The sequence below is a fragment of the Pollicipes pollicipes genome, unplaced genomic scaffold, assembly GCF_011947565.3.
Source record: "Pollicipes pollicipes isolate AB1234 unplaced genomic scaffold, Ppol_2.1 Scaffold_7228;HRSCAF=8575_pilon_pilon_pilon, whole genome shotgun sequence".
NCBI lineage: Eukaryota > Metazoa > Arthropoda > Thecostraca > Pollicipedomorpha > Pollicipedidae > Pollicipes > Pollicipes pollicipes.
The window spans coordinates 500,773-510,346 of NW_023597032.1; positions in this window are offsets into that span (position 1 = coordinate 500,773).

The following is a 9,574-nucleotide window of genomic DNA, read 5'->3' on the forward strand; positions in this document are numbered from 1 at the left end:
TGGAGCGGACGCGATCATGGAAAGTGAGATCTGTTGTCCAAGAGCAGTGGGTGCTGGTTCACCTGGGCTTCTCATGGTCAAAAAAGCGTTGCGTGATGGGGAGACGATATGACGCCACATGGCGGGTTGTAACATCAGGGGGTAGGCTCGTGTTCGACTCGAGCTAAATCATAACTTGGCTTATGAGCCAGTCGTTTTGGGGCGAGCCGCGAGCTGAGTCGGCTCGTCGGGATATTCCACGATGAATCGAGCGCCTTACGCCCACATTCCTCGGATTTTCATCGCATCAGGTCTCAGGGGTTGTCATCCGTGCTGAACTCGCTGGTGATATTTTGTGAAGTGTCGGTCGCACCGTTTCGGAGCTATAGCCTTCGGTAATTTAAGTTGTATGTTTGCGGATATACCTTCGAAGATAATTTTTCCACTTGCTGGAAACATAATTCGGTAAACGTATACGTTACAATGGTCATACAACTGTCTTGAATATTTGTATACGACTTGAGAACGTTATTACTCGAGGCTTAATCAGGTCAGGGCATTATGAAATTTTACAGAGCACGAAGAACGATTTTCCCGTGTGATATTTATCTTTTTCTCATTTGCATGCGAAAGAGTAGGCTGTTCCTCAAAATTCTAAAACCCAGAAGGTGGTTATCGGCTCGGAAAGACATGGTTCATGCACCGACGAATCATGTGTGATGCACGCCGAGTACGCGGTGCACCGTCGCTGCCGGCCGCCCCCCCCCCCCCCCCCCCCCCCCATATGTGTACCGTCGAGCCCGGGGCAATTGAAGCAGGGATGGGGAGGTGAAGGCGTACCGTGACGGTGGTGTCTCTTGTTCATGTGGAGCGACTTAGAGGTCAAAGGCCCAGTGATAGGGCTTAGTGTCATTGTCCGCTGCGGCGCCGGGTGGTGTTGGTATCTTGCGGCGTTGGAACGCTCAAACCAGTTGCCGATCCATTTGGATGCACACAACGGGAGTACGGCGGGGTTTAGAAGGAGTATGTCGCCTTTTATGTGCTGTCACTCACTTTCAGATCAGGCACGTCCGATTTGAAAGGTTATGCCAGTTTTTCTTGAAATCCTGAAAAGATTATTATTTTGATTTGACGTAGCCACTTCTGCGGGGCAAATCTCACTGGGTTCCCTGTGCATCTCTATTAAAGTAATGTCTCGTTTGCATTGCTTTTTCCGACGGGTATGTACTGTAATGTTTGCAGCACGCTTATTTTTCAAAATGCATCCGTAATAAATGCTACCAAAGCTTGAGGCACTTTAGAGAAAATTTACGCAGACGTGAGACTATTATCCTACGCACACTGCGTTTTGCTGGGTAGCAGCGGCACTCACGCGGCTTGTGCGTGCTTTTATCACCAGAACGCAAAGCTGGTGGTTGGATATCTTGGCCTGCAACATGTCGATTAACTGAGTCACACCGTGTGTGATGTTGATAGGGAATGCAGCGTGGTGCAGGAGTGTGATAATTGTCTGCGTTAAGGACGGTGTACAGTCATTTTTGATTGATACAATAAATGCGCAAGCAGAGAACATTTTCGATTCGGTCAACGAAATCAGATTTAGCCGGTATGTGAGGACCGACCGCTGTACTTTACCTGAACTGGGTCTGCCAATGAATGAATTTTTGACCAAATTGTCAGCAGCCATATTTGCGGTAACCACACATCACTTAATGGCTTAGCACCAGAGTCAATTTTTCGTTGACCTTTAAAACGTCTGGCCGAGAACGAAATTTTGATCATTTTAGACTTCAGAAAACCACACCTTCGCCGTTCACGACGAAGGTCGGCAATTGCATCGCACCGCAATGCAAGCCGCATCCTTTCGCGGTATATTGGCGAGAAGCTGAACAGATTACGCCTAAAAGTTGTTGCGCGCTGTCAGACGCGATGAAACACGACGCTGCTGCGGTCCGCACATATCCACAGTGCCTTTTCCCGGAAGTCCGAAGGCTCGTCCTAAGTATGGAGGAGGTTCATTCTTTTTCAGATTGATCAGCTGTGTGGTACAAGAGCGGCTTCAATTCTTTGGGGTCATTATTGGTTGTGGAGGGCCCATTCTGACCTGCAGAGGGCCTATTTTGTCCTACAGATGGCCCGGTCTTACACGCGCAGGGCCTTTTCTGACCAGTAGAGCGCCCATTATCAAACGGCCATTGCGAGTTTGTAAGGACCCACAATCTAATCTCAGGGAGCACTTTTGTGCATTGTGATACTTGCCCCCAACTTGGACATAGTTTCCGCTCCCATGGGGTACGATCTGTAGTCATTGGGAATGTGGTCCTGTTCAAACTGCGCGTTCTGTTGCAATACATTTAGCTGTGCGCACTTTGTTTCGGTCTCGGCTGCATCTTACCTTGCATGCAAGATTGTTATATCTTGTTACACACTGCCGCATCTTCCCCAGACTTCCCCACGGCAAAAAATTGCGGGCGCCTCGAAACCAAGCAGGTCCGTAGCCAGAGCCTTGGCGAGGGGAGGGCACAGGGTTGACAAAGGGCCCCCTGACAGTAAAAGGGCCCACCAAAAATCGCCGGATATAGTCCATTTATTATAGAGGGCATGTTTTTCAGATAAATTATATATATATATATATATATATATATATGCGGATTTATGTACATGTTTATATATATATATACACACACATATATATATATATATATATATATATATATATATATATATATATATATATATATATATATTGCACATTGTTACCTTCTTTTACTAGGATATGGCATAGGCGCTGATCATGCGTTAAATGACCGCAATAAATAAATCGCCAGTGCCCTTTATTTTACAACGGTCCAGTGAACTCTTTTAAACTGATAGAACTCAGAAGTTTTGTTAAAATTCTTATCTGGGTTGCACAGAAATAGCAAGGATTCCGCGAGTGCAGTTTGAAGATCAAAATGGCTCAACGATTTGTTTCAGCATGGCCTAGCCATGTTTGTCTGGATATGTTCAACATTCAGTCAGAATTGATCAGTAGAACAAATAATATAACGTAGTTTTGAGCATCCGCGCTCGCATATTTTGGCAACAAAAAACTCGACGCGAAGCGTTGCAGTCTCCCTAGGCTGCGCAGCGTTTGCCCTGGGGCTAACAGTAGGCCGTGACCAACAGGCAGGTAAAAATGGCGATGTATCTGAAAAAGTGCCTTTGAAGGCTTTTGGACACCAAATTGTACCCCACGAGATATTCCGAGCGTATATATCACAAGTGCGGTTTTTAGATTGATGACAATAACGCGTTAGTCCTCACAGCAACGCGAAGTGGTGCTGGAAGCTGGTGGTGGAACTGGGAGAGGAAGGTAAAGTCTATTTTCCGTGTTGTTGTAACTGTTAACCTGCCCAGTGGACATCCTCAAAGTTTTAAAAAAGACTCTCCCAGTGCTGTCATTGAACTGCACGGATTAATTCGAAAGACATTAAGAAACATTATTTTACGATAACCATTGTCGCGCTCTCGGCCCCTGTCTCCTGACATCACTTGCAGCGGCCAACGCCGCTCGGCTTTACTAAAACTGCGACGCAAGCCATCGCTATCCTTGCTCCCCGAGATTGTGGGGTGTCCTTAGGGCTTTATGATGCACTTAGCTGCTGGGGTTAAATCGCGTCGCCGCCAGCCTCTCACCCTGATGGGAAAGGCGGGCACCCTGGGAATCGAACCCATACCTGTGGTTTCCCGGATACGGAGTAGTTAACGCAGGCGCGTAAACACTTACACTATCGGTACCCGGCGAGTATGTTCGAACGTTTTGATGGTATTTGTTTCACTAGTTAATTCTGCAAAATGATGAACGTCCCCAGGGGAACATGGAGTGGCCTTGGCGTTCTGAACTCATTTCGACCCACTCTATTCAGCTCTAATGAGACCCCTTATTTCTATATGAGACCCTTCTTTCCGGTAAAGGGGTCCCCTTGAGTGCAATTCTACGGGGCACATCGTTGTTTTCGGTCAAGGGCTGAAGCGTCATTCTGTCCCACCGAGATGTGCTTTCCGGCCGTCATTCTGGCGTCACGGAGCGGCATTCCCTGGCCGATCCGAGGACCCTTGGAGGGATACATCACATTTCATCGATCCGCTCCTTGACGCGGTAGGCCTCCTGACCCGCGCAGTTGATCCCGGATCGACGCATGAACCGTCATTAACGCAACGACATCCCTGCTTACCACAGGTGGTCAAATAATTGGCACACACACTCCGGTTGGGCTTAACGGACCCATGCTGGGAAAGGTTTGGTAGCCCACCGCTCGGTACGGGGGCCTCGGCTGGCACTGGACTTTCCTATTACCTCAGTGTGACCTCATCATAAGTTTTTATGTTTCCCTCAATTTCCAGAGGGCCCCGACCAACGCAAGAGACCCTATGCCATTCTGGCTTCTGTCCTCATCCCTGTTGAGCAAATCTTCCTCCGACCAAATCGAGGTCTCTCGGTAACACATAATTAATGCTCTGTTAGGCCCGGTGGGCCCCTGAGCGATACAGGAGCCCGACCAATGTAAATCGCGGGCCCGGCTTTGTCCGTGCATGAAAAATGGGTCCAAGAGCTGAGACCAACACGGAGCCGACTGTTCGTTGTTCGTAATCTCCGGTCGAAATAGAGGAACGCTCTGTCTCAGGGGTTCCTATTGGCGTGGGAGATCATCCTACTGGCATTTGAGATCACGACCCTATGGGTGGGAGTCCTTAATGTGACCTACAGCTAACCCTTCGGACCCTTCAGCCATCCGATTGGGCCATTGATCTTTGGTCTTGAGAAACTCTTCGGCCCCTCTTCGGGCCCCCTCAAACACCGCTCCGAGTCGGGACCACTTGTCGCCACAGGACCCCTGCTCGACACTGTGGCTCCTAACCGACATAGGAGCCCCTGATTGTGTCAGGCACCCCGAACATTGCTAATCGCAGACCCCGGCCTCGTTTCTGCTTGGGAAATGAGTCTCAAGGGCTCAGACGAACGTGTGGCCGACTGTTTGGTATTCGTGGTCTCTGACCGACTTAGACACCCGCATTGTCTCAGGGGTTCCTCAAACGATGCAAGAGAACCTCTGATCGATATTTCAGGTCAAGACCCTACAGGCCACAATTCTTTATGTGACCTACAGCCAGTCCTGCGGGCCCTTGCGCCCTCCAACCGGGTCTTTGATCGTCAGTTCAAAGGCCCGGTTAGAGGGCACTGTGGGCCGACTGGGCCCTTCTTCGCGCCTCATCGAACACTCCCTTGAGAGCTCAGGGCTCTCTGTGAGGCGATGTCGGCCCCTGACAGAAAAAAGGTCCCCCGACCAGTGTAAATCACTGGCTACCACTCTATAGCTGACTGGGAAGTGGATCCTCCAGCCCATACCGACACGGAGCCAACTATGTGGTACGATGGTACCTGATCAACATATGGGCCCCTTTCACAAGTGTTTATTTGTATTATTTTGAGTGGGCCACTGCCCCCTCCCCAATGTTCAATCTGCCCTCCTCCCCCTCCCCCAATTGCGAGTTTGGCCCCAAACTTCTGAAGCTGAAGTTCATTTAGAACATTACGAATGGAAGCTCAAAACTACCTAACATTCAAAGAAGGGTTCTTCTAATTGTTTCACAGGTAAAAGAGTTTTAAAAAATGACAACTGCGATTTCATGTTCAGTTTAGTGCACCTGACTGCGTTAGTCACACTTAAGCACGCGCTCGGTTTTAGGTCAAATTTACTCCCCGAAGTTTTTCGGAATGGTTTCCGAACGGCGCGGCGTGGCCGGTCCAAATTTTTGCAGAACTGTAGACAATTGAATAGCGGATCGTGTGGTATCAATTAATCGGATGTATATTGTACCTTGGATGCACCTCAACCACGGTCACTGACCTTGAATGAGCATGTGATCTTTTGCTTAGAACGGGTATCTAAGTTCTGGGGACACTTTGGAAACCATATTGGAGTTTGACCTTGTTTGACTCTATTTGACCCGAAGGTCGTAAACTAAGAGACTCAAATGTTGGCCAAAGTGAGTCCATGTACAGGCCAATACACCCTATGACTTTGGTGTCTCTAGCCCTATTAGTTCCTGAGATCTCAGCGGGGTCAAATTGACCCTCCACCCGAGCGGATGGTGTCCAACTGGCCACGCGGGCCCGTGCTAAAGCTCCGCAATCATTTCGTGTTTGCTTGAGTTCTTTTTTCTTCTGTGTTTCGTTCTGTACGCTGCATGTTTTAACTACACGATTTATATCGCTGGTTGACTGTAGTGTAGTTCTGTACTATTGTTGGAGTGTTTTGATATTATTCAGCGATATTTAAGTATACAGACCGCAGCGAGTCGCGTTGTTTTGCTACGACGTGTCATCGGAAAATGAAAACAAAGGTTAATGAAGGTATTAGCCGCCTACATTTGCGTCAACCCTTGAAATGTGTCTACCTTCGCTTCAACATGAATACTCGATGAAGCAGTTGCAAAAACCTGCCGATCGACACCAGCGGACTAAACCGATAGAGGTAACCGTCCGACCATGACCACCAGCACAAGCCGTGCCGAGCATGCCTAATGGGAGTGATGCGGCCCACTCCGCCTTGCGGCAATCAGCGGGGATTTCCATGGCAGACACGATTAGTCGCGCAGATCAACTCACATTCTTTGCTCCCGAAGCCGTATACGTCCAACAATGACTGAAGCCACTCAACATCGACTCTACGTCGATTACCGAAACCGGGTTTCGACGATCGACGCCAAACAAAATTGAAATGATGCCCAATGACAACATCTTTCGCCGAGACAGAGCAAGCAAACGTATAAGACCAGGGCTGTATTTTATTTTCTGTTTGGGGGACTAAATCTGCAACGCCACTGACAAAGCATTAGGTCAAATCTCGGAGGAAACCTATTTTTAGTGTCTGTGGTGCTAGTTTTCTCCTGCTCGGCCTCACCAAACCTATTTTTAGTGTATGTGGTGCTAGTTTTCTCTCGCTCGGCCTCACCAACCCTATTTTGTAAAACTCACGACTATGGTGAATTCTTAACGACCGTGACACGCAAAAGATTCGTCAACAGATTATACTTCAGGTTCAGGTCTGGGACACAGTGCCCATTTCCTAAGCAAAAAAGGGCCGAGATCCGCGATTTACATTGTTTGGGGTCCTCCCAGTCGGTTTCGTGTCGGTCTGAGCCCTGAGGGCCCATTTCCTAAGCATTGACAGGGTGGGAGCCCGTTATTTGCATTGTCGGGACCTTTGGTTGCAAGGGGTTTCGAGTCGGCCAGGGCAACATTTGTTGGACAGGGACAGGGACGGGACCTCGAAAGCCAGGGGCCTCTTGCGTTGGTCGAGGCCTTCTGACAATGAAAGTGGAGTTGAGCCTTAACGATGTGAGTCCACATGGCGATAATGGAAGCCCTTTGTCAGGCAGGGCACCGGTACCGAACGGAGGGCTCTCCATCCCATGTCAGCTAGGGGCCCGTTGTGCCGAACTGTAGTCTCTGCGCCAATTTTTGGACACCTGCGACGACAAGGGATCTTTTGTATCAATGAGGGCCCTGTGTCTATCTGGGTGCGTATGGCCGGATCAGGGGGCCTCTGGCGTCAGGGAGGCGACCAGTGTATGATGTATCCTCCTAAGGGTTTCCGTACCGATCAGGTGATCCCGCCCCTGCGTCACCGGCATGACAGTCACCCGTTCACCAGTCAGGCACCCCACGCTGGAACCGTATGGCCCGGAAGCCCCTGATCGATAAATATGACGTGCCGCTATTGGTCCACTGGAATCCTTGTCTGGAAAAGAAAAGGGGTTTTCATAGAGTTCAACAGGGCGAATCAAATGACGTTAAAAATGGAAAGGGCAAACGAGACGAACGAGACGTCCATCCTTGTGCGAGGTCATCATGTGAAACAGTTTGTATGAAACAGTCGTGGGCCTGCTTGCTCACAATCTTAGGAGCAAGAGCACCAGTGGCCGGGGTCCGCAGTTTCCGTGAAACCGAGCGGCATTGGCCAGTGCAACTAACACCAGATGGTGGTTTGGGCGCTTGGCGCCCGAAAACAGCGATCGTGAAATAGCATTGCCAAAAGTCTTTTTTAAATCCATTCGTATCGTTTGGAAACTGGACAGCAGCATATGGTCAGCTTGAATTTATTTGAGCTTATCCTCTGAAGGGGAAAACAGCAACAGCAGCACGACAATAGAGATTTTACCTTTACTTGTCAGTGTCTACCATCACATTCTTTCAACGGTTCGCGGTGATACGAATGCTAACCCGTTCATATAAAAAATCTATTAATTTGCAGGTGAAATATACTCCCGGAACACCTTCCAAGCGTTCCAATCGACATCCTAAAACGTTTAAAGGTACTTCCTTCAGAAGCGTTGCCGTCTTCGCCCGCTCGTTGGCCACGACATAGTGTTAGGCACGGGACCGACGCGCCGCGGCATCCGGAGACTGCCACGCCGGGCGTCGGGGTTTTTGTTGTAAGACCTCAGAGCGCGCATGGCCAAGACTGGATTATGTTATTCTCCCCCTACTTGATTCTGAACAAAGTTAAGCATTCTGAGACCAAAACAGCTTGATGTGAATGTAAATTTGGGACTTTATCTCGATCTAAGATCTACGCGCACGATGTCCCTGTACAAACCAGAAAAATTTCCGTACAGTCCCTGAGTGCTGTCGGCTTAGGACGAGTCCACTGACACATAATACAACGAACAGTATCGGTGTGTTTCCTTCAGTTGATCGACTTCGAAATGCAAACAGCATTGTATCCATTGGTGACTCCTGGCTTTTAAGAACGGCAGGGCTCCCCTCGGAATCAAGTAGGCCATATCCGATGACTTCTTTTTTTGGGTGGGGGCCCTATCCCAGGGAGAGGGCTTGGGTCAACCCCGTGTCCCACTCCACAGTTACCAAGACTCCGACTGCAGCCCTGCGTCGCCACGCTCCTTGAGCACCGAGTATGCGTATGCAAATATCATCCCATGGTAACGGAAAAGGCAGCTCAACTGACAACGCTGTTACAATCAACCTGCATTACGCTTAACATTGACATGACGGGCGTTTCATTTTTCACAGCTCGAAGTAAAACGGGTGAGGGTTGCTTTACTTTCAGAGGTACAACAACTTGAAATAGTGTCCCACAGACGTATAGCTGGCTTACATTTCGTGTTTTCAGTACGCAGGAGAGAGCTGTAACTGCATCCCTTCAGCTTCACAAAACAGCTACCTTTATAAGAAGCAGGTGCAATCTGCGAGGCTTCCATGCATGATTACTGTGACTACGCTCATGTGCTTTAAAAAGATGTGTAAACATAGTTTATATATATATATATATATATATATATCCCTCTCTCTCTGTAACTGATAACCAGAACATTAGGTACGAAATCGGAAATGTTTTTGGCCCTGTCCACTTACGACGACTTCCATAAACCTAGCCCCCGCGCAATCATTTTCAGGAATCGACACCCATGGCCCCTATCAACCCAGGGGTTCCCTGATCGGCGCAGAGGGCCCTCTGACCATAATTTGAGGGTCCGTCTTCGCGAGCCGGGCCCCTGAATAAGACTCCGACCAACCCTTAGACCCTCC